Consider the following 21,946-nt stretch of genomic DNA (forward strand, 5'->3'; position numbering starts at 1 on the left):
TTGTATGTGGTCATAATTCCTACAAGACACTCTCAGATATGCCATGAGATGTCAAGCACAAAGGTTCTACATTCCATTGACCTGTTCTGCCTTTTGTACACAATTCAATTTTAAGATGTTGTCCAACTCATTTAATTGTTCTTCAATTGAAAGATTTGTGAAATGAGATGCATGAAATTAGCGCAAGGATAATGAACCACAAAACAACAGCCTTGTTTCTCGAAAAATTTCAGCTCTGGAAAGATGAAAAGAGCCCGGTTAGCTCAGTCGGTAGAGCATGAGACTTTTAATCTCAGGGTCGTGGGTTCAAGTCCCACATTGGGCGTACAGCTCATCCTATGCAGCATATTCTGATTCATACATAATGCATGCACAGTTTTGAATAGAATTTGTTTAAACTTGCAAAACAGGTCCACGGGATCATGGCGGTGCATTTGTATGTGGTCATACTTCTGACAAGACACTCTCAGATATGCCATGAGATGTCAAGCACAAAGGTTCTACATTCCATTCACCTGTTCTGCCTTTTGTACACAATTCAATTTTAAGATGTTGTCCAACTCATTTAATTGTTCTTCAATTGAAAGATTTGTGAAATGAGATGCATGAAATTAGCGCAAGGATAATGAACCACAAAACAACAGCCTTGTTTCTCGAAAAATTTCAGCTCTGGAAAGACGAAAGGAGCCCGGTTAGCTCAGTCGGTAGAGCATGAGACTCTTAATCTCAGGGTCGTGGGTTCGAGCCCCACATTGGGCGCAGAGCTTAATCTTTGGAGCTGTCTGTGGCAGTCTTTCCAATGCAAAGGTACTGTATGCCCAGTTTCAAATACAATTGGTATGAATTTGCCAAACAAGGCACCGGGATCATGACGGTGCATTTGTATGTGGTCATAATTCCTACAAGACACCCTCAGATATGCCATGAGATGTCAAGCACAAAGGTTCTACATTCCATTCACCTGTTCTGCCTTTTGTACACAATTCAATTTTAATATGTTGTCCAACTCATTTAATTGTTCTTCAATTGAAAGATTTGTGAAATGAGATGCATGAAATTAGCGCAAGGATAATGAACCACAAAACAGCAGCCTTGTTTCTCGAAAAATTTTAGCTCTGGAAGGACAAAAAGAGCCCGGTTAGCTCAGTCGGTAGAGCATGAGACTTTTAATCTCAGGGTCGTGGGTTCAAGTCCCACATTGGGCGTACAGCTCATCCTATGCAGCATATTCAAATTCATACATAATGCATGCACAGTTTTGAATAGAATTTGTTTAAACTTGCAAAACAGGTCCACAGGATCATGGCGGTGCATTTGTATGTGGTCATACTTCCCACAAGACCTTCTCAGATATGCTATGAGATGTCAAGCACAAAGGTTCTACATTCCATTGACCTGTTCTGCCTTTTGTACACAATTCAATTTTAAGATGTTGTCCAACTCACTTAATTGTTCTTCAATTAAAAGATTTGTGAAATGAGATGCATGAAATTAGCGCAAGAATAATGAACCACAAAACAACAGCCTTGTTTCTCGAAAAATTTCAGCTCTGGAAAGACAAAAAGAGCCCGGTTAGCTCAGTCGGTAGAGCATGAGACTCTTAATCTCAGGGTCGTGGGTTCGAGCCCCACATTGGGCGCAGAGCTTAATCTTTGGAGCTGTCTGTGGCAGTCTTTCCAATGCAAAGGTACTGTATGCCCAGTTTCAAATACAATTGGTATGAATTTGCCAAACAAGGCACCGGGATCATGACGGTGCATTTGTATGTGGTCATAATTCCTACAAGACACTCTCAGATATGCCATGAGATGTCAAGCACAAAGGTTCTACATTCCATTCACCTGTTCTGCCTTTTGTACACAATTCAATTTTAAGATGTTGTCCAACTCATTTAATTGTTCTTCAATTGAAAGATTTGTGAAATGAGATGCATGAAATTAGCGCAAGGATAATGAACCACAAAACAACAGCCTTGTTTCTCGAAAAATTTCAGCTCTGGAAAGACAAAAAGAGCCCGGTTAGCTCAGTCGGTAGAGCATGAGACTTTTAATCTCAGGGTCGTGGGTTCAAGTCCCACATTGGGCGTACAGCTCATCCTATGCAGCATATTCTGATTCATACATAATGCATGCACAGTTTTGAATAGAATTTGTTTAAACTTGCAAAACAGGTCCACGGGATCATGGCGGTGCATTTGTATGTGGTCATACTTCCGACAAGACACTCTCAGATATGCCATGAGATGTCAAGCACAAAGGTTCTACATTCCATTCACCTGTTTTGCCTTTTGTACACAATTCAATTTTAAGATGTTGTCCAACTCATTTAATTGTTCTTCAATTGAAAGATTTGTGAAATGAGATGCATGAAATTAGCGCAAGGATAATGAACCACAAAACAGCAGCATTGTTTCTCGAAAAATTTCAGCTCTGGAAAGACAAAAAGAGCCTGGTTAGCTCAGTCGGTAGAGCATGAGACTTTTAATCTCAGGGTCGTGGGTTCAAGTCCCACATTGGGCGTACAGCTCATCCTATGCAGCATGTTCAAATTCATACATCATGCATGCACAGTTTTGAATAGAATTTGTTTAAACTTGCAAAACAGGTTCACAGGATCATGGCGGTGCATTTGTATGTGATCATACTTCCCACAAGACCTTCTCAGATTAGCTATGAGATGTCAAGCACAAAGGTTCTACATTCCATTCACCTGTTCTGCCTTTTGTACACAATCCAATTTTAAGATGTTGTCCAACTCACTTAATTGTTCTTCAATTAAAAGATTTGTGAAATGAGATGCATGAAATTAGCGCAAGAATAATGAACCACAAAACAACAGCCTTGTTTCTTGAAAAATTTCAGCTCTGGAAAGACAAAAAGAGCCCGGTTAGCTCAGTCGGTAGAGCATGAGACTCTTAATCTCAGGGTCGTGGGTTCGAGCCCCACATTGGGCGCAGAGCTTAATCTTTGGAGCTGTCTGTGGCAGTCTTTCCAATGCAAAGGTACTGTATGCCCAGTTTCAAATACAATTGGTATGAATTTGCCAAACAAGGCACCGGGATCATGACGGTGCATTTGTATGTGGTCATAATTCCTACAAGACACCCTCAGATATGCCATGAGATGTCAAGCACAAAGGTTCTACATTCCATTCACCTGTTCTGCCTTTTGTACACAATTCAATTTTAATATGTTGTCCAACTCATTTAATTGTTCTTCAATTGAAAGATTTGTGAAATGAGATGCATGAAATTAGCGCAAGGATAATGAACCACAAAACAGCAGCCTTGTTTCTCGAAAAATTTTAGCTCTGGAAGGACAAAAAGAGCCCGGTTAGCTCAGTCGGTAGAGCATGAGACTTTTAATCTCAGGGTCGTGGGTTCAAGTCCCACATTGGGCGTACAGCTCATCCTATGCAGCATATTCAAATTCATACATAATGCATGCACAGTTTTGAATAGAATTTGTTTAAACTTGCAAAACAGGTCCACAGGATCATGGCGGTGCATTTGTATGTGGTCATACTTCCCACAAGACCTTCTCAGATATGCTATGAGATGTCAAGCACAAAGGTTCTACATTCCATTGACCTGTTCTGCCTTTTGTACACAATTCAATTTTAAGATGTTGTCCAACTCACTTAATTGTTCTTCAATTAAAAGATTTGTGAAATGAGATGCATGAAATTAGCGCAAGAATAATGAACCACAAAACAACAGCCTTGTTTCTCGAAAAATTTCAGCTCTGGAAAGACAAAAAGAGCCCGGTTAGCTCAGTCGGTAGAGCATGAGACTCTTAATCTCAGGGTCGTGGGTTCGAGCCCCACATTGGGCGCAGAGCTTAATCTTTGGAGCTGTCTGTGGCAGTCTTTCCAATGCAAAGGTACTGTATGCCCAGTTTCAAATACAAGTGGTATGAATTTGCCAAACAAGGCACCGGGATCATGACGGTGCATTTGTATGTGGTCATAATTCCTACAAGACACTCTCAGATATGCCATGAGATGTCAAGCACAAAGGTTCTACATTCCATTCACCTGTTCTGCCTTTTGTACACAATTCAATTTTAAGATGTTGTCCAACTCATTTAATTGTTCTTCAATTGAAAGATTTGTGAAATGAGATGCATGAAATTAGCGCAAGGATAATGAACCACAAAACAACAGCCTTGTTTCTCGAAAAATTTCAGCTCTGGAAAGACAAAAAGAGCCCGGTTAGCTCAGTCGGTAGAGCATGAGACTTTTAATCTCAGGGTCGTGGGTTCAAGTCCCACATTGGGCGTACAGCTCATCCTATGCAGCATATTCTGATTCATACATAATGCATGCACAGTTTTGAATAGAATTTGTTTAAACTTGCAAAACAGGTCCACGGGATCATGGCGGTGCATTTGTATGTGGTCATACTTCCGACAAGACACTCTCAGATATGCCATGAGATGTCAAGCACAAAGGTTCTACATTCCATTCACCTGTTTTGCCTTTTGTACACAATTCAATTTTAAGATGTTGTCCAACTCATTTAATTGTTCTTCAATTGAAAGATTTGTGAAATGAGATGCATGAAATTAGCGCAAGGATAATGAACCACAAAACAGCAGCATTGTTTCTCGAAAAATTTCAGCTCTGGAAAGACAAAAAGAGCCTGGTTAGCTCAGTCGGTAGAGCATGAGACTTTTAATCTCAGGGTCGTGGGTTCAAGTCCCACATTGGGCGTACAGCTCATCCTATGCAGCATGTTCAAATTCATACATCATGCATGCACAGTTTTGAATAGAATTTGTTTAAACTTGCAAAACAGGTCCACAGGATCATGGCGGTGCATTTGTATGTGATCATACTTCCCACAAGACCTTCTCAGATTAGCTATGAGATGTCAAGCACAAAGGTTCTACATTCCATTGACCTGTTCTGCCTTTTGTACACAATTCAATTTTAAGATGTTGTCCAACTCACTTAATTGTTCTTCAATTAAAAGATTTGTGAAATGAGATGCATGAAATTAGCGCAAGAATAATGAACCACAAAACAACAGCCTTGTTTCTCGAAAAATTTCAGCTCTGGAAGGCCAAAAAGAGTCCGGTTAGCTCAGTCGGTAGAGCATGAGACTTTTAATCTCAGGGTCATGGGTTCAAGTCCCACATTGGGCGTACAGCTCATCCTATGCAGCATGTTCAGATTCATACATAATGCATGCACAGTTTTGAATAGAATTTGTTTAAACTTACAAAACAGGTCCACGGGATCATGGCGGTGCATTTGTATGTGGTCATACTGCCGACAAGTCACTCTCAGATATGCCATGAGATGTCAAGCACAAAGGTTCTACATTCCATTGACCTGTTCTGCCTTTTGTACACAATTCAATTTTAAGATGTTGTCCAACTCATTTAATTGTTCTTCAATTGAAAGATTTGTGAAATGAGATGCATGAAATTAGCGCAAGGATAATGAACCACAAAACAACAGCCTTGTTTCTCGAAAAATTTCAGCTCTGGAAGGACAAAAAGAGCCCGGTTAGCTCAGTCGGTAGAGAATGAGACTCTTAATCTCAGGGTCATGGGTTCGAGCCCCACATTGGGCGCAGAGCTTAATCTTTGGAGCTGTCTGTGGCAGTCTTTCCAATGCAAAGGTACTGTATGCCCAGTTTCAAATACAATTGGTATGAATTTGCCAAACAAGGCACCGGGATCATGACGGTGCATTTGTATGTGGTCATAATTCCTACAAGACACTCTCAGATATGCCATGAGATGTCAAGCACAAAGGTTCTACATTCCATTGACCTGTTCTGCCTTTTGTACACAATTCAATTTTAAGATGTTGTCCAACTCATTTAATTGTTCTTCAATTGAAAGATTTGTGAAATGAGATGCATGAAATTAGCGCAAGGATAATGAACCACAAAACAACAGCCTTGTTTCTCGAAAAATTTCAGCTCTGGAAAGATGAAAAGAGCCCGGTTAGCTCAGTCGGTAGAGCATGAGACTTTTAATCTCAGGGTCGTGGGTTCAAGTCCCACATTGGGCGTACAGCTCATCCTATGCAGCATATTCTGATTCATACATAATGCATGCACAGTTTTGAATAGAATTTGTTTAAACTTGCAAAACAGGTCCACGGGATCATGGCGGTGCATTTGTATGTGGTCATACTTCTGACAAGACACTCTCAGATATGCCATGAGATGTCAAGCACAAAGGTTCTACATTCCATTCACCTGTTCTGCCTTTTGTACACAATTCAATTTTAAGATGTTGTCCAACTCATTTAATTGTTCTTCAATTGAAAGATTTGTGAAATGAGATGCATGAAATTAGCGCAAGGATAATGAACCACAAAACAACAGCCTTGTTTCTCGAAAAATTTCAGCTCTGGAAAGACGAAAGGAGCCCGGTTAGCTCAGTCGGTAGAGCATGAGACTCTTAATCTCAGGGTCGTGGGTTCGAGCCCCACATTGGGCGCAGAGCTTAATCTTTGGAGCTGTCTGTGGCAGTCTTTCCAATGCAAAGGTACTGTATGCCCAGTTTCAAATACAATTGGTATGAATTTGCCAAACAAGGCACCGGGATCATGACGGTGCATTTGTATGTGGTCATAATTCCTACAAGACACCCTCAGATATGCCATGAGATGTCAAGCACAAAGGTTCTACATTCCATTCACCTGTTCTGCCTTTTGTACACAATTCAATTTTAATATGTTGTCCAACTCATTTAATTGTTCTTCAATTGAAAGATTTGTGAAATGAGATGCATGAAATTAGCGCAAGGATAATGAACCACAAAACAGCAGCCTTGTTTCTCGAAAAATTTTAGCTCTGGAAGGACAAAAAGAGCCCGGTTAGCTCAGTCGGTAGAGCATGAGACTTTTAATCTCAGGGTCGTGGGTTCAAGTCCCACATTGGGCGTACAGCTCATCCTATGCAGCATATTCAAATTCATACATAATGCATGCACAGTTTTGAATAGAATTTGTTTAAACTTGCAAAACAGGTCCACAGGATCATGGCGGTGCATTTGTATGTGGTCATACTTCCCACAAGACCTTCTCAGATATGCTATGAGATGTCAAGCACAAAGGTTCTACATTCCATTGACCTGTTCTGCCTTTTGTACACAATTCAATTTTAAGATGTTGTCCAACTCACTTAATTGTTCTTCAATTAAAAGATTTGTGAAATGAGATGCATGAAATTAGCGCAAGAATAATGAACCACAAAACAACAGCCTTGTTTCTCGAAAAATTTCAGCTCTGGAAAGACAAAAAGAGCCCGGTTAGCTCAGTCGGTAGAGCATGAGACTCTTAATCTCAGGGTCGTGGGTTCGAGCCCCACATTGGGCGCAGAGCTTAATCTTTGGAGCTGTCTGTGGCAGTCTTTCCAATGCAAAGGTACTGTATGCCCAGTTTCAAATACAATTGGTATGAATTTGCCAAACAAGGCACCGGGATCATGACGGTGCATTTGTATGTGGTCATAATTCCTACAAGACACTCTCAGATATGCCATGAGATGTCAAGCACAAAGGTTCTACATTCCATTCACCTGTTCTGCCTTTTGTACACAATTCAATTTTAAGATGTTGTCCAACTCATTTAATTGTTCTTCAATTGAAAGATTTGTGAAATGAGATGCATGAAATTAGCGCAAGGATAATGAACCACAAAACAACAGCCTTGTTTCTCGAAAAATTTCAGCTCTGGAAAGACAAAAAGAGCCCGGTTAGCTCAGTCGGTAGAGCATGAGACTTTTAATCTCAGGGTCGTGGGTTCAAGTCCCACATTGGGCGTACAGCTCATCCTATGCAGCATATTCTGATTCATACATAATGCATGCACAGTTTTGAATAGAATTTGTTTAAACTTGCAAAACAGGTCCACGGGATCATGGCGGTGCATTTGTATGTGGTCATACTTCCGACAAGACACTCTCAGATATGCCATGAGATGTCAAGCACAAAGGTTCTACATTCCATTCACCTGTTTTGCCTTTTGTACACAATTCAATTTTAAGATGTTGTCCAACTCATTTAATTGTTCTTCAATTGAAAGATTTGTGAAATGAGATGCATGAAATTAGCGCAAGGATAATGAACCACAAAACAGCAGCATTGTTTCTCGAAAAATTTCAGCTCTGGAAAGACAAAAAGAGCCTGGTTAGCTCAGTCGGTAGAGCATGAGACTTTTAATCTCAGGGTCGTGGGTTCAAGTCCCACATTGGGCGTACAGCTCATCCTATGCAGCATGTTCAAATTCATACATCATGCATGCACAGTTTTGAATAGAATTTGTTTAAACTTGCAAAACAGGTTCACAGGATCATGGCGGTGCATTTGTATGTGATCATACTTCCCACAAGACCTTCTCAGATTAGCTATGAGATGTCAAGCACAAAGGTTCTACATTCCATTCACCTGTTCTGCCTTTTGTACACAATCCAATTTTAAGATGTTGTCCAACTCACTTAATTGTTCTTCAATTAAAAGATTTGTGAAATGAGATGCATGAAATTAGCGCAAGAATAATGAACCACAAAACAACAGCCTTGTTTCTTGAAAAATTTCAGCTCTGGAAAGACAAAAAGAGCCCGGTTAGCTCAGTCGGTAGAGCATGAGACTCTTAATCTCAGGGTCGTGGGTTCGAGCCCCACATTGGGCGCAGAGCTTAATCTTTGGAGCTGTCTGTGGCAGTCTTTCCAATGCAAAGGTACTGTATGCCCAGTTTCAAATACAATTGGTATGAATTTGCCAAACAAGGCACCGGGATCATGACGGTGCATTTGTATGTGGTCATAATTCCTACAAGACACCCTCAGATATGCCATGAGATGTCAAGCACAAAGGTTCTACATTCCATTCACCTGTTCTGCCTTTTGTACACAATTCAATTTTAATATGTTGTCCAACTCATTTAATTGTTCTTCAATTGAAAGATTTGTGAAATGAGATGCATGAAATTAGCGCAAGGATAATGAACCACAAAACAGCAGCCTTGTTTCTCGAAAAATTTTAGCTCTGGAAGGACAAAAAGAGCCCGGTTAGCTCAGTCGGTAGAGCATGAGACTTTTAATCTCAGGGTCGTGGGTTCAAGTCCCACATTGGGCGTACAGCTCATCCTATGCAGCATATTCAAATTCATACATAATGCATGCACAGTTTTGAATAGAATTTGTTTAAACTTGCAAAACAGGTCCACAGGATCATGGCGGTGCATTTGTATGTGGTCATACTTCCCACAAGACCTTCTCAGATATGCTATGAGATGTCAAGCACAAAGGTTCTACATTCCATTGACCTGTTCTGCCTTTTGTACACAATTCAATTTTAAGATGTTGTCCAACTCACTTAATTGTTCTTCAATTAAAAGATTTGTGAAATGAGATGCATGAAATTAGCGCAAGAATAATGAACCACAAAACAACAGCCTTGTTTCTCGAAAAATTTCAGCTCTGGAAAGACAAAAAGAGCCCGGTTAGCTCAGTCGGTAGAGCATGAGACTCTTAATCTCAGGGTCGTGGGTTCGAGCCCCACATTGGGCGCAGAGCTTAATCTTTGGAGCTGTCTGTGGCAGTCTTTCCAATGCAAAGGTACTGTATGCCCAGTTTCAAATACAAGTGGTATGAATTTGCCAAACAAGGCACCGGGATCATGACGGTGCATTTGTATGTGGTCATAATTCCTACAAGACACTCTCAGATATGCCATGAGATGTCAAGCACAAAGGTTCTACATTCCATTCACCTGTTCTGCCTTTTGTACACAATTCAATTTTAAGATGTTGTCCAACTCATTTAATTGTTCTTCAATTGAAAGATTTGTGAAATGAGATGCATGAAATTAGCGCAAGGATAATGAACCACAAAACAACAGCCTTGTTTCTCGAAAAATTTCAGCTCTGGAAAGACAAAAAGAGCCCGGTTAGCTCAGTCGGTAGAGCATGAGACTTTTAATCTCAGGGTCGTGGGTTCAAGTCCCACATTGGGCGTACAGCTCATCCTATGCAGCATATTCTGATTCATACATAATGCATGCACAGTTTTGAATAGAATTTGTTTAAACTTGCAAAACAGGTCCACGGGATCATGGCGGTGCATTTGTATGTGGTCATACTTCCGACAAGACACTCTCAGATATGCCATGAGATGTCAAGCACAAAGGTTCTACATTCCATTCACCTGTTTTGCCTTTTGTACACAATTCAATTTTAAGATGTTGTCCAACTCATTTAATTGTTCTTCAATTGAAAGATTTGTGAAATGAGATGCATGAAATTAGCGCAAGGATAATGAACCACAAAACAGCAGCATTGTTTCTCGAAAAATTTCAGCTCTGGAAAGACAAAAAGAGCCTGGTTAGCTCAGTCGGTAGAGCATGAGACTTTTAATCTCAGGGTCGTGGGTTCAAGTCCCACATTGGGCGTACAGCTCATCCTATGCAGCATGTTCAAATTCATACATCATGCATGCACAGTTTTGAATAGAATTTGTTTAAACTTGCAAAACAGGTCCACAGGATCATGGCGGTGCATTTGTATGTGATCATACTTCCCACAAGACCTTCTCAGATTAGCTATGAGATGTCAAGCACAAAGGTTCTACATTCCATTGACCTGTTCTGCCTTTTGTACACAATTCAATTTTAAGATGTTGTCCAACTCACTTAATTGTTCTTCAATTAAAAGATTTGTGAAATGAGATGCATGAAATTAGCGCAAGAATAATGAACCACAAAACAACAGCCTTGTTTCTCGAAAAATTTCAGCTCTGGAAGGCCAAAAAGAGTCCGGTTAGCTCAGTCGGTAGAGCATGAGACTTTTAATCTCAGGGTCATGGGTTCAAGTCCCACATTGGGCGTACAGCTCATCCTATGCAGCATGTTCAGATTCATACATAATGCATGCACAGTTTTGAATAGAATTTGTTTAAACTTACAAAACAGGTCCACGGGATCATGGCGGTGCATTTGTATGTGGTCATACTGCCGACAAGTCACTCTCAGATATGCCATGAGATGTCAAGCACAAAGGTTCTACATTCCATTGACCTGTTCTGCCTTTTGTACACAATTCAATTTTAAGATGTTGTCCAACTCATTTAATTGTTCTTCAATTGAAAGATTTGTGAAATGAGATGCATGAAATTAGCGCAAGGATAATGAACCACAAAACAACAGCCTTGTTTCTCGAAAAATTTCAGCTCTGGAAGGACAAAAAGAGCCCGGTTAGCTCAGTCGGTAGAGAATGAGACTCTTAATCTCAGGGTCATGGGTTCGAGCCCCACATTGGGCGCAGAGCTTAATCTTTGGAGCTGTCTGTGGCAGTCTTTCCAATGCAAAGGTACTGTATGCCCAGTTTCAAATACAATTGGTATGAATTTGCCAAACAAGGCACCGGGATCATGACGGTGCATTTGTATGTGGTCATAATTCCTACAAGACACTCTCAGATATGCCATGAGATGTCAAGCACAAAGGTTCTACATTCCATTGACCTGTTCTGCCTTTTGTACACAATTCAATTTTAAGATGTTGTCCAACTCATTTAATTGTTCTTCAATTGAAAGATTTGTGAAATGAGATGCATGAAATTAGCGCAAGGATAATGAACCACAAAACAACAGCCTTGTTTCTCGAAAAATTTCAGCTCTGGAAAGATGAAAAGAGCCCGGTTAGCTCAGTCGGTAGAGCATGAGACTTTTAATCTCAGGGTCGTGGGTTCAAGTCCCACATTGGGCGTACAGCTCATCCTATGCAGCATATTCTGATTCATACATAATGCATGCACAGTTTTGAATAGAATTTGTTTAAACTTGCAAAACAGGTCCACGGGATCATGGCGGTGCATTTGTATGTGGTCATACTTCTGACAAGACACTCTCAGATATGCCATGAGATGTCAAGCACAAAGGTTCTACATTCCATTCACCTGTTCTGCCTTTTGTACACAATTCAATTTTAAGATGTTGTCCAACTCATTTAATTGTTCTTCAATTGAAAGATTTGTGAAATGAGATGCATGAAATTAGCGCAAGGATAATGAACCACAAAACAACAGCCTTGTTTCTCGAAAAATTTCAGCTCTGGAAAGACGAAAGGAGCCCGGTTAGCTCAGTCGGTAGAGCATGAGACTTTTAATCTCAGGGTCGTGGGTTCAAGTCCCACATTGGGCGTACAGCTCATCCTATGCAGCATATTCTGATTCATACATAATGCATGCACAGTTTTGAATAGAATTTGTTTAAACTTACAAAACAGGTCCACGGGATCATGGCGGTGCATTTGTATGTGGTCATACTTCCGACAAGACACTCTCAGATATGCCATGAGATGTCAAGCACAAAGGTTCTACATTCCATTGACCTGTTCTGCCTTTTGTACACAATTCAATTTTAAGATGTTGTCCAACTCATTTAATTGTTCTTCAATTGAAAGATTTGTGAAATGAGATGCATGAAATTAGCGCAAGGATAATGAACCACAAAACAACAGCCTTGTTTCTCGAAAAATTTCAGCTCTGGCAGGACAAAAAGAGCCCAGTTAGCTCAGTCGGTAGAGCATGAGACTTTTAATCTCAGGGTCGTGGGTTCAAGTCCCACATTGGGCGTACAGCTCATGCTATGCAGCATATTCAGATTCATACATAATGCATGCACAGTTTTGAATAGAATTTGTTTAAACTTACAAAACAGGTCCACGGTATCATGGCGGTGCATTTGTATGTGGTCATACTTCCGACAAGACACTCTCAGATATGCCATGAGATGTCAAGCACAAAGGTTCTACATTCCATTCACCTGTTCTGCCTTTTGTACACAATTCAATTTTAAGATGTTGTCCAACTCATTTAATTGTTCTTCAATTGAAAGATTTGTGAAATGAGATGCATGAAATTAGCGCAAGGATAATGAACCACAAAACAACAGCCTTGTTTCTCGAAAAATTTCAGCTCTGGAAGGACAAACAGAGCCCGGTTAGCTCAGTCGGTAGAGCATGAGACTCTTAATCTCAGGGTCGTGGGTTCGAGCCCCACATTGGGCGCAGAGCTTAATCTTTGGAGCTGTCTGTGGCAGTCTTTCCAATGCAAAGGTACTGTATGCCTAGTTTCAAATACAATTGGTATGAATTTGCCAAACAAGGCACCGGGATCATGACGGTGCATTTGTATGTGGTCATAATTCCTACAAGACACTCTCAGATATGCCATGAGATGTCAAGCACAAAGGTTCTACATTCCATTGACCTGTTCTGCCTTTTGTACACAATTCAATTTTAAGATGTTGTCCAACTCATTTAATTGTTCTTCAATTGAAAGATTTGTGAAATGAGATGCATGAAATTAGCGCAAGGATAATGAACCACAAAACAGCAGCATTGTTTCTCGAAAAATTTCAGCTCTGGAAGGACAAAAAGAGCCCGGTTAGCTCAGTCGGTAGAGCATGAGACTTTTAATCTCAGGGTCGTGGGTTCAAGTCCCACATTGGGCGTACAGTTCATCCTATGCAGCATGTTCAAATTCATACATAATGCATGCACAGTTTTGAATAGAATTTGTTTAAACTTGCAAAACAGGTCCACAGGATCATGGCGGTGCATTTGTATGTGGTCATACTTCCCACAAGACACTCTCAGATATGCCATGAGATGTCAAGCACAAAGGTTCTACATTCCATTCACCTGTTCTGCCTTTTGTACACAATTCAATTTTAAGATGTTGTCCAACTCATTTAATTGTTCTTCAATTGAAAGATTTGTGAAATGAGATGCATGAAATTAGCGCAAGGATAATGAACCACAAAACAACAGCCTTGTTTCTCGAAAAATTTCAGCTCTGGAAAGACAAAAAGAGTCCGGTTAGCTCAGTCGGTAGAGCATGAGACTTTTAATCTCAGGGTCATGGGTTCAAGTCCCACATTAGGCGTACAGCTCATGCTATGCAGCATATTCAGATTCATACATAATGCATGCACAGTTTTGAATAGAATTTGTTTAAACTTACAAAACAGGTCCACGGTATCATGGCGGTGCATTTGTATGTGGTCATACTTCCGACAAGACACTCTCAGATATGCCATGAGATGTCAAGCACAAAGGTTCTACATTCCATTGACCTGTTCTGCCTTTTGTACACAATTCAATTTTAAGATGTTGTCCAACTCATTTAATTGTTCTTCAATTGAAAGATTTGTGAAATGAGATGCATGAAATTAGCGCAAGGATAATGAACCACAAAACAACAGCCTTGTTTCTCGAAAAATTTCAGCTCTGGAAGGACAAAAAGAGCCCGGTTAGCTCAGTCGGTAGAGCATGAGACTCTTAATCTCAGGGTCGTGGGTTCGAGCCCCACATTGGGCGCAGAGCTTAATCTTTGGAGCTGTCTGTGGCAGTCTTTCCAATGCAAAGGTACTGTATGCCTAGTTTCAAATACAATTGGTATGAATTTGCCAAACAAGGCACCGGGATCATGACGGTGCATTTGTATGTGGTCATAATTCCTACAAGACACTCTCAGATATGCCATGAGATGTCAAGCACAAAGGTTCTACATTCCATTGACCTGTTCTGCCTTTTGTACACAATTCAATTTTAAGATGTTGTCCAACTCATTTAATTGTTCTTCAATTGAAAGATTTGTGAAATGAGATGCATGAAATTAGCGCAAGGATAATGAACCACAAAACAGCAGCATTGTTTCTCGAAAAATTTCAGCTCTGGAAGGACAAAAAGAGCCCGGTTAGCTCAGTCGGTAGAGCATGAGACTTTTAATCTCAGGGTCGTGGGTTCAAGTCCCACATTGGGCGTACAGTTCATCCTATGCAGCATGTTCAAATTCATACATAATGCATGCACAGTTTTGAATAGAATTTGTTTAAACTTGCAAAACAGGTCCACAGGATCATGGCGGTGCATTTGTATGTGGTCATACTTCCCACAAGACACTCTCAGATATGCCATGAGATGTCAAGCACAAAGGTTCTACATTCCATTCACCTGTTCTGCCTTTTGTACACAATTCAATTTTAAGATGTTGTCCAACTCATTTAATTGTTCTTCAATTGAAAGATTTGTGAAATGAGATGCATGAAATTAGCGCAAGGATAATGAACCACAAAACAACAGCCTTGTTTCTCGAAAAATTTCAGCTCTGGAAAGACAAAAAGAGTCCGGTTAGCTCAGTCGGTAGAGCATGAGACTTTTAATCTCAGGGTCATGGGTTCAAGTCCCACATTAGGCGTACAGCTCATCCTATGCAGCATGTTCAGATTCATACATAATGCATGCACAGTTTTGAATAGAATTTGTTTAAACTTACAAAACAGGTCCACGGGATCATGGCGGTGCATTTGTATGTGGTCATACTGCCGACAAGACACTCTCAGATATGCCATGAGATGTCAAGCACAAAGTTTCTACATTCCATTGACCTGTTCTGCCTTTTGTACACAATTCAATTTTAAGATGTTGTCCAACTCATTCAATTGTTCTTCAATTGAAAGATTTGTGAAATGAGATGCATGAAATTAGCGCAAGGATAATGAACCACAAAACAACAGCCTTGTTTCTCGAAAAATTTCAGCTCTGGAAAGATGAAAAGAGCCCGGTTAGCTCAGTCGGTAGAGCATGAGACTTTTAATCTCAGGGTCGTGGGTTCAAGTCCCACATTGGGCGTACAGCTCATCCTATGCAGCATATTCTGATTCATACATAATGCATGCACAGTTTTGAATAGAATTTGTTTAAACTTGCAAAACAGGTCCACGGGATCATGGCGGTGCATTTGTATGTGGTCATACTTCTGACAAGACACTCTCAGATATGCCATGAGATGTCAAGCACAAAGGTTCTACATTCCATTCACCTGTTCTGCCTTTTGTACACAATTCAATTTTAAGATGTTGTCCAACTCATTTAATTGTTCTTCAATTGAAAGATTTGTGAAATGAGATGCATGAAATTAGCGCAAGGATAATGAACCACAAAACAACAGCCTTGTTTCTCGAAAAATTTCAGCTCTGGAAAGACGAAAGGAGCCCGGTTAGCTCAGTCGGTAGAGCATGAGACTTTTAAACTCAGGGTCGTGGGTTCAAGTCCCACATTGGGCGTACAGCTCATCCTATGCAGCATATTCTGATTCATACATAATGCATGCACAGTTTTGAATAGAATTTGTTTAAACTTACAAAACAGGTCCACGGGATCATGGCGGTGCATTTGTATGTGGTCATACTTCCGACAAGACACTCTCAGATATGCCATGAGATGTCAAGCACAAAGGTTCTACATTCCATTGACCTGTTCTGCCTTTTGTACACAATTCAATTTTAAGATGTTGTCCAACTCATTTAATTGTTCTTCAATTGAAAGATTTGTGAAATGAGATGCATGAAATTAGCGCAAGGATAATGAACCACAAAACAACAGCCTTGTTTCTCGAAAAATTTCAGCTCTGGGAGGACAAAAAGAGCCCAGTTAGCTCAGTCGGTAGAGCATGAGACTTTTAATCTCAGGGTCGTGGGTTCAAGTCCCACATTGGGCGTACAGCTCATGCTATGCAGCATATTCAGATTCATACATAATGCATGCACAGTTTTGAATAGAATTTGTTTAAACTTACAAAACAGGTCCACGGTATCATGGCGGTGCATTTGTATGTGGTCATACTTCCGACAAGACACTCTCAGATATGCCATGAGATGTCAAGCACAAAGGTTCTACATTCCATTGACCTGTTCTGCATTTTGTACACAATTCAATTTTAAGATGTTGTCCAACTCATTTAATTGTTCTTCAATTGAAAGATTTGTGAAATGAGATGCATGAAATTAGCGCAAGGATAATGAACCACAAAACAACAGCCTTGTTTCTCGAAAAATTTCAGCTCTGGAAGGACAAAAAGAGCCCGGTTAGCTCAGTCGGTAGAGCATGAGACTCTTAATCTCAGGGTCGTGGGTTCGAGCCCCACATTGGGCGCAGAGCTTAATCTTTGGAGCTGTCTGTGGCAGTCTTTCCAATGCAAAGGTACTGTATGCCTAATTTCAAATACAATTGGTATGAATTTGCCAAACAAGGCACCGGGATCATGACGGTGCATTTGTATGTGGTCATAATTCCTACAAGACACTCTCAGATATGCCATGAGATGTCAAGCACAAAGGTTCTACTTTCCATTGACCTGTTCTGCCTTTTGTACACAATTCAATTTTAAGATGTTGTCCAACTCATTTAATTGTTCTTCAATTGAAAGATTTGTGAAATGAGATGCATGAAATTAGCGCAAGGATAATGAACCACAAAACAGCAGCATTGTTTCTCGAAAAATTTCAGCTCTGGAAGGACAAAAAGAGCCCGGTTAGCTCAGTCGGTAGAGCATGAGACTTTTAATCTCAGGGTCGTGGGTTCAAGTCCCACATTGGGCGTACAGTTCATCCTATGCAGCATGTTCAAATTCATACATAATGCATGCACAGTTTTGAATAGAATTTGTTTAAACTTGCAAAACAGGTCCACAGGATCATGGCGGTGCATTTGTATGTGGTCATACTTCCCACAAGACACTCTCAGATATGCCATGAGATGTCAAGCACAAAGGTTCTACATTCCATTCACCTGTTCTGCCTTTTGTACACAATTCAATTTTAAGATGTTGTCCAACTCATTTAATTGTTCTTCAATTGAAAGATTTGTGAAATGAGATGCATGAAATTAGCGCAAGGATAATGAACCACAAAACAACAGCCTTGTTTCTCGAAAAATTTCAGCTCTGGAAAGATGAAAAGAGCCCGGTTAGCTCAGTCGGTAGAGCATGAGACTTTTAATCTCAGGGTCGTGGGTTCAAGTCCCACATTGGGCGCAGAGCTTAATCTTTGGAGCTGTCTGTGGCAGTCTTTCCAATGCAAAGGTACTGTATGCCCAGTTTCAAATACAATTGGTATGAATTTGCCAAACAAGGCACCGGGATCATGACGGTGCATTTGTATGTGGTCATACTTCTGACAAGACACTCTCAGATATGCCATGAGATGTCAAGCACAAAGGTTCTACATTCCATTCACCTGTTCTGCCTTTTGTACACAATTCAATTTTAAGATGTTGTCCAACTCATTTAATTGTTCTTCAATTGAAAGATTTGTGAAATGAGATGCATGAAATTAGCGCAAGGATAATGAACCACAAAACAACAGCCTTGTTTCTCGAAAAATTTCAGCTCTGGAAAGACGAAAGGAGCCCGGTTAGCTCAGTCGGTAGAGCATGAGACTTTTAAACTCAGGGTCGTGGGTTCAAGTCCCACATTGGGCGTACAGCTCATCCTATGCAGCATATTCTGATTCATACATAATGCATGCACAGTTTTGAATAGAATTTGTTTAAACTTACAAAACAGGTCCACGGGATCATGGCGGTGCATTTGTATGTGGTCATACTTCCGACAAGACACTCTCAGATATGCCATGAGATGTCAAGCACAAAGGTTCTACATTCCATTGACCTGTTCTGCCTTTTGTACACAATTCAATTTTAAGATGTTGTCCAACTCATTTAATTGTTCTTCAATTGAAAGATTTGTGAAATGAGATGCATGAAATTAGCGCAAGGATAATGAACCACAAAACAACAGCCTTGTTTCTCGAAAAATTTCAGCTCTGGGAGGACAAAAAGAGCCCAGTTAGCTCAGTCGGTAGAGCATGAGACTTTTAATCTCAGGGTCGTGGGTTCAAGTCCCACATTGGGCGTACAGCTCATGCTATGCAGCATATTCAGATTCATACATAATGCATGCACAGTTTTGAATAGAATTTGTTTAAACTTACAAAACAGGTCCACGGTATCATGGCGGTGCATTTGTATGTGGTCATACTTCCGACAAGACACTCTCAGATATGCCATGAGATGTCAAGCACAAAGGTTCTACATTCCATTGACCTGTTCTGCATTTTGTACACAATTCAATTTTAAGATGTTGTCCAACTCATTTAATTGTTCTTCAATTGAAAGATTTGTGAAATGAGATGCATGAAATTAGCGCAAGGATAATGAACCACAAAACAACAGCCTTGTTTCTCGAAAAATTTCAGCTCTGGAAGGACAAAAAGAGCCCGGTTAGCTCAGTCGGTAGAGCATGAGACTCTTAATCTCAGGGTCGTGGGTTCGAGCCCCACATTGGGCGCAGAGCTTAATCTTTGGAGCTGTCTGTGGCAGTCTTTCCAATGCAAAGGTACTGTATGCCTAATTTCAAATACAATTGGTATGAATTTGCCAAACAAGGCACCGGGATCATGACGGTGCATTTGTATGTGGTCATAATTCCTACAAGACACTCTCAGATATGCCATGAGATGTCAAGCACAAAGGTTCTACTTTCCATTGACCTGTTCTGCCTTTTGTACACAATTCAATTTTAAGATGTTGTCCAACTCATTTAATTGTTCTTCAATTGAAAGATTTGTGAAATGAGATGCATGAAATTAGCGCAAGGATAATGAACCACAAAACAGCAGCCTTGTTTCTCGAAAAATTTCAGCTCTGGAAGGACAAAAAGAGCCCGGTTAGCTCAGTCGGTAGAGCATGAGACTTTTAATCTCAGGGTCGTGGGTTCAAGTCCCACATTGGGCGTACAGCTCATCCTATGCAGCATATTCAAATTCATACATAATGCATGCACATTTTTGAATAGAATTTGTTTAAACTTGCAAAACAGGTCCACAGGATCATGGCGGTGCATTTGTATGTGGTCATACTTCCCACAAGACCTTCTCAGATTAGCTATGAGATGTCAAGCACAAAGGTTCTACATTCCATTGACCTGTTTTGCCTTTTGTACACAATTCAATTTTAAGATGTTGTCCAACTCATTTAATTGTTCTTCAATTGAAAGATTTGTGAAATGAGATGCATGAAATTAGCGCAAGGATAATGAACCACAAAACAACAGCCTTGTTTCTCGAAAAATTTCAGCTCTGGCAAGACAAAAGGAGCCCGGTTAGCTCAGTCGGTAGAGCATGAGACTTTTAATCTCAGGGTCGTGGGTTCAAGTCCCACATTGGGCGTACAGCTCATCCTATGCAGCATGTTCAGATTCATACATAATGCATGCACACTTTTGAATAGAATTTGTTTAAACTTACAAAACAGGTCCACGGGATCATGGCGGTGCATTTGTATGTGGTCATACTGCCGACAAGACACTCTCAGATATGCCATGAGATGTCAAGCACAAAGGTTCTACATTCCATTGACCTGTTCTGCCTTTTGTACACAATTCAATTTTAAGATGTTGTCCAACTCATTTAATTGTTCTTCAATTGAAAGATTTGTGAAATGAGATGCATGAAATTAGCGCAAGGATAATGAACCACAAAACAACAGCCTTGTTTCTCGAAAAATTTCAGCTCTGGAAAGACAAAAAGAGCCTGGTTAGCTCAGTCGGTAGAGCATGAGACTCTTAATCTCAGGGTCCCCACATTGGGCGCAGAGCTTAATCTTTGGAGCTGTCTGTGGCAGTCTTTCCAATGCAAAGGTACTGTATGCCCAGTTTCAAATACAATTGGTATGAATTTGCCAAACAAGGCACCGGGATCATGACGGTGCATTTGTATGTGGTCATAATTCCTACAAGACACTCTCAGATATGCCATGAGATGTCAAGCACAAAGGTTCTACATTCCATTGACCTGTTCTGCCTTTTGTACACAATTCAATTTTAAGATGTTGTCCAACTCATTTAATTGTTCCTCAATTGAAAGATTTGTGAAATGAGATGCATGAAATTAGCGCAAGGATAATGAACCACAAAACAACAGCCTTGTTTCTCGAAAAATTTCAGCTCTGGAGAGACAAAAAGAGCCCGGTTAGCTCAGTCGGTAGAGCATGAGACTTTTAATCTCAGGGTCGTGGGTTCAAGTCCCACATTGGGCGTACAGCTCATCCTATGCAGCATATTCTGATTCATACATAATGCATGCACAGTTTTGAATAGAATTTGTTTAAACTTACAAAACAGGTCCACGGGATCATGGCGGTGCATTTGTATGTGGTCATACTTCTGACAAGACACTCTCAGATATGCCATGAGATGTCAAGCACGAAGGTTCTACATTCCATTGACCTGTTCTGCCTTTTGTACACAATTCAATTTTAAGATGTTGTCCAACTCACTTAATTGTTCTTCAATTAAAAGATTTGTGAAATGAGATGCATGAAATTAGCGCAAGAATAATGAACCACAAAACAACAGCCTTGTTTCTCGAAAAATTTCAGCTCTGGAAAGACAAAAAGAGCCTGGTTAGCTCAGTCGGTAGAGCATGAGACTCTTAATCTCAGGGTCGTGGGTTCGAGCCCCACATTGGGCGCAGAGCTTAATCTTTGGAGCTGTCTGTGGCAGTCTTTCCAATGCAAAGGTACTGTATGCCCAGTTTCAAATACAATTGGTATGAATTTGCCAAACAAGGCACCGGGATCATGACGGTGCATTTGTATGTGGTCATAATTCCTACAAGACACTCTCAGATATGCCATGAGATGTCAAGCACAAAGGTTCTACATTCCATTGACCTGTTCTGCCTTTTGTACACAATTCAATTTTAAGATGTTGTCCAACTCATTTAATTGTTCCTCAATTGAAAGATTTGTGAAATGAGATGCATGAAATTAGCGCAAGGATAATGAACCACAAAACAACAGCCTTGTTTCTCGAAAAATTTCAGCTCTGGAGAGACAAAAAGAGCCCGGTTAGCTCAGTCGGTAGAGCATGAGACTTTTAATCTCAGGGTCGTGGGTTCAAGTCCCACATTGGGCGTACAGCTCATCCTATGCAGCATATTCTGATTCATACATAATGCATGCACAGTTTTGAATAGAATTTGTTTAAACTTACAAAACAGGTCCACGGGATCATGGCGGTGCATTTGTATGTGGTCATACTTCTGACAAGACACTCTCAGATATGCCATGAGATGTCA

The 21,946-nt window shown here is 40.4% G+C and overlaps 36 non-coding genes across 36 annotated transcripts; all 36 read left to right on the top strand.

Annotated features, from left to right (window-relative positions):
• Window positions 1-686: 686 nt before the first annotated feature.
• Window positions 687-759, top strand: trnak-cuu (transfer RNA lysine (anticodon CUU)). Its single transcript has one exon. It is a non-coding gene; the product is annotated as a tRNA-Lys (tRNA).
• An 807-nt stretch (window positions 760-1,566) lies between these two features.
• On the top strand, window positions 1,567-1,639 carry trnak-cuu (transfer RNA lysine (anticodon CUU)). The gene has a single exon. It is a non-coding gene; the product is annotated as a tRNA-Lys (tRNA).
• Window positions 1,640-2,880: 1,241 nt separating this feature from the next.
• On the top strand, window positions 2,881-2,953 carry trnak-cuu (transfer RNA lysine (anticodon CUU)). The gene has a single exon. It is a non-coding gene; the product is annotated as a tRNA-Lys (tRNA).
• Window positions 2,954-3,326: 373 nt separating this feature from the next.
• trnak-uuu (transfer RNA lysine (anticodon UUU)) lies at window positions 3,327-3,399 on the top strand. Its single transcript has one exon. It is a non-coding gene; the product is annotated as a tRNA-Lys (tRNA).
• Window positions 3,400-3,760: 361 nt separating this feature from the next.
• On the top strand, window positions 3,761-3,833 carry trnak-cuu (transfer RNA lysine (anticodon CUU)). The gene has a single exon. It is a non-coding gene; the product is annotated as a tRNA-Lys (tRNA).
• A 373-nt stretch (window positions 3,834-4,206) lies between these two features.
• Window positions 4,207-4,279, top strand: trnak-uuu (transfer RNA lysine (anticodon UUU)). Its single transcript has one exon. It is a non-coding gene; the product is annotated as a tRNA-Lys (tRNA).
• Window positions 4,280-5,508: 1,229 nt separating this feature from the next.
• Window positions 5,509-5,581, top strand: trnak-cuu (transfer RNA lysine (anticodon CUU)). Its single transcript has one exon. It is a non-coding gene; the product is annotated as a tRNA-Lys (tRNA).
• Window positions 5,582-5,954: 373 nt separating this feature from the next.
• trnak-uuu (transfer RNA lysine (anticodon UUU)) lies at window positions 5,955-6,027 on the top strand. The gene has a single exon. It is a non-coding gene; the product is annotated as a tRNA-Lys (tRNA).
• A 361-nt stretch (window positions 6,028-6,388) lies between these two features.
• trnak-cuu (transfer RNA lysine (anticodon CUU)) lies at window positions 6,389-6,461 on the top strand. Its single transcript has one exon. It is a non-coding gene; the product is annotated as a tRNA-Lys (tRNA).
• A 373-nt stretch (window positions 6,462-6,834) lies between these two features.
• trnak-uuu (transfer RNA lysine (anticodon UUU)) lies at window positions 6,835-6,907 on the top strand. Its single transcript has one exon. It is a non-coding gene; the product is annotated as a tRNA-Lys (tRNA).
• Window positions 6,908-7,268: 361 nt separating this feature from the next.
• trnak-cuu (transfer RNA lysine (anticodon CUU)) lies at window positions 7,269-7,341 on the top strand. Its single transcript has one exon. It is a non-coding gene; the product is annotated as a tRNA-Lys (tRNA).
• Window positions 7,342-7,714: 373 nt separating this feature from the next.
• Window positions 7,715-7,787, top strand: trnak-uuu (transfer RNA lysine (anticodon UUU)). Its single transcript has one exon. It is a non-coding gene; the product is annotated as a tRNA-Lys (tRNA).
• A 795-nt stretch (window positions 7,788-8,582) lies between these two features.
• trnak-cuu (transfer RNA lysine (anticodon CUU)) lies at window positions 8,583-8,655 on the top strand. Its single transcript has one exon. It is a non-coding gene; the product is annotated as a tRNA-Lys (tRNA).
• A 373-nt stretch (window positions 8,656-9,028) lies between these two features.
• trnak-uuu (transfer RNA lysine (anticodon UUU)) lies at window positions 9,029-9,101 on the top strand. Its single transcript has one exon. It is a non-coding gene; the product is annotated as a tRNA-Lys (tRNA).
• A 361-nt stretch (window positions 9,102-9,462) lies between these two features.
• Window positions 9,463-9,535, top strand: trnak-cuu (transfer RNA lysine (anticodon CUU)). Its single transcript has one exon. It is a non-coding gene; the product is annotated as a tRNA-Lys (tRNA).
• A 373-nt stretch (window positions 9,536-9,908) lies between these two features.
• trnak-uuu (transfer RNA lysine (anticodon UUU)) lies at window positions 9,909-9,981 on the top strand. The gene has a single exon. It is a non-coding gene; the product is annotated as a tRNA-Lys (tRNA).
• A 1,229-nt stretch (window positions 9,982-11,210) lies between these two features.
• trnak-cuu (transfer RNA lysine (anticodon CUU)) lies at window positions 11,211-11,283 on the top strand. Its single transcript has one exon. It is a non-coding gene; the product is annotated as a tRNA-Lys (tRNA).
• A 373-nt stretch (window positions 11,284-11,656) lies between these two features.
• trnak-uuu (transfer RNA lysine (anticodon UUU)) lies at window positions 11,657-11,729 on the top strand. Its single transcript has one exon. It is a non-coding gene; the product is annotated as a tRNA-Lys (tRNA).
• A 361-nt stretch (window positions 11,730-12,090) lies between these two features.
• On the top strand, window positions 12,091-12,163 carry trnak-uuu (transfer RNA lysine (anticodon UUU)). The gene has a single exon. It is a non-coding gene; the product is annotated as a tRNA-Lys (tRNA).
• Window positions 12,164-12,524: 361 nt separating this feature from the next.
• trnak-uuu (transfer RNA lysine (anticodon UUU)) lies at window positions 12,525-12,597 on the top strand. The gene has a single exon. It is a non-coding gene; the product is annotated as a tRNA-Lys (tRNA).
• A 361-nt stretch (window positions 12,598-12,958) lies between these two features.
• trnak-cuu (transfer RNA lysine (anticodon CUU)) lies at window positions 12,959-13,031 on the top strand. Its single transcript has one exon. It is a non-coding gene; the product is annotated as a tRNA-Lys (tRNA).
• Window positions 13,032-13,404: 373 nt separating this feature from the next.
• Window positions 13,405-13,477, top strand: trnak-uuu (transfer RNA lysine (anticodon UUU)). The gene has a single exon. It is a non-coding gene; the product is annotated as a tRNA-Lys (tRNA).
• A 795-nt stretch (window positions 13,478-14,272) lies between these two features.
• Window positions 14,273-14,345, top strand: trnak-cuu (transfer RNA lysine (anticodon CUU)). Its single transcript has one exon. It is a non-coding gene; the product is annotated as a tRNA-Lys (tRNA).
• Window positions 14,346-14,718: 373 nt separating this feature from the next.
• On the top strand, window positions 14,719-14,791 carry trnak-uuu (transfer RNA lysine (anticodon UUU)). The gene has a single exon. It is a non-coding gene; the product is annotated as a tRNA-Lys (tRNA).
• A 795-nt stretch (window positions 14,792-15,586) lies between these two features.
• On the top strand, window positions 15,587-15,659 carry trnak-uuu (transfer RNA lysine (anticodon UUU)). Its single transcript has one exon. It is a non-coding gene; the product is annotated as a tRNA-Lys (tRNA).
• Window positions 15,660-16,454: 795 nt separating this feature from the next.
• On the top strand, window positions 16,455-16,527 carry trnak-uuu (transfer RNA lysine (anticodon UUU)). Its single transcript has one exon. It is a non-coding gene; the product is annotated as a tRNA-Lys (tRNA).
• A 361-nt stretch (window positions 16,528-16,888) lies between these two features.
• trnak-cuu (transfer RNA lysine (anticodon CUU)) lies at window positions 16,889-16,961 on the top strand. The gene has a single exon. It is a non-coding gene; the product is annotated as a tRNA-Lys (tRNA).
• A 373-nt stretch (window positions 16,962-17,334) lies between these two features.
• On the top strand, window positions 17,335-17,407 carry trnak-uuu (transfer RNA lysine (anticodon UUU)). The gene has a single exon. It is a non-coding gene; the product is annotated as a tRNA-Lys (tRNA).
• Window positions 17,408-17,768: 361 nt separating this feature from the next.
• trnak-uuu (transfer RNA lysine (anticodon UUU)) lies at window positions 17,769-17,841 on the top strand. The gene has a single exon. It is a non-coding gene; the product is annotated as a tRNA-Lys (tRNA).
• An 807-nt stretch (window positions 17,842-18,648) lies between these two features.
• On the top strand, window positions 18,649-18,721 carry trnak-uuu (transfer RNA lysine (anticodon UUU)). The gene has a single exon. It is a non-coding gene; the product is annotated as a tRNA-Lys (tRNA).
• Window positions 18,722-19,082: 361 nt separating this feature from the next.
• Window positions 19,083-19,155, top strand: trnak-cuu (transfer RNA lysine (anticodon CUU)). The gene has a single exon. It is a non-coding gene; the product is annotated as a tRNA-Lys (tRNA).
• A 373-nt stretch (window positions 19,156-19,528) lies between these two features.
• trnak-uuu (transfer RNA lysine (anticodon UUU)) lies at window positions 19,529-19,601 on the top strand. Its single transcript has one exon. It is a non-coding gene; the product is annotated as a tRNA-Lys (tRNA).
• Window positions 19,602-19,962: 361 nt separating this feature from the next.
• On the top strand, window positions 19,963-20,035 carry trnak-uuu (transfer RNA lysine (anticodon UUU)). Its single transcript has one exon. It is a non-coding gene; the product is annotated as a tRNA-Lys (tRNA).
• A 795-nt stretch (window positions 20,036-20,830) lies between these two features.
• Window positions 20,831-20,903, top strand: trnak-uuu (transfer RNA lysine (anticodon UUU)). Its single transcript has one exon. It is a non-coding gene; the product is annotated as a tRNA-Lys (tRNA).
• Window positions 20,904-21,264: 361 nt separating this feature from the next.
• On the top strand, window positions 21,265-21,337 carry trnak-cuu (transfer RNA lysine (anticodon CUU)). The gene has a single exon. It is a non-coding gene; the product is annotated as a tRNA-Lys (tRNA).
• A 373-nt stretch (window positions 21,338-21,710) lies between these two features.
• On the top strand, window positions 21,711-21,783 carry trnak-uuu (transfer RNA lysine (anticodon UUU)). The gene has a single exon. It is a non-coding gene; the product is annotated as a tRNA-Lys (tRNA).
• Window positions 21,784-21,946: the final 163 nt, after the last annotated feature.

The sequence above is a fragment of the Scomber japonicus genome, chromosome 16 (genome assembly GCF_027409825.1).
Source record: "Scomber japonicus isolate fScoJap1 chromosome 16, fScoJap1.pri, whole genome shotgun sequence".
Lineage (NCBI taxonomy): Eukaryota > Metazoa > Chordata > Actinopteri > Scombriformes > Scombridae > Scomber > Scomber japonicus.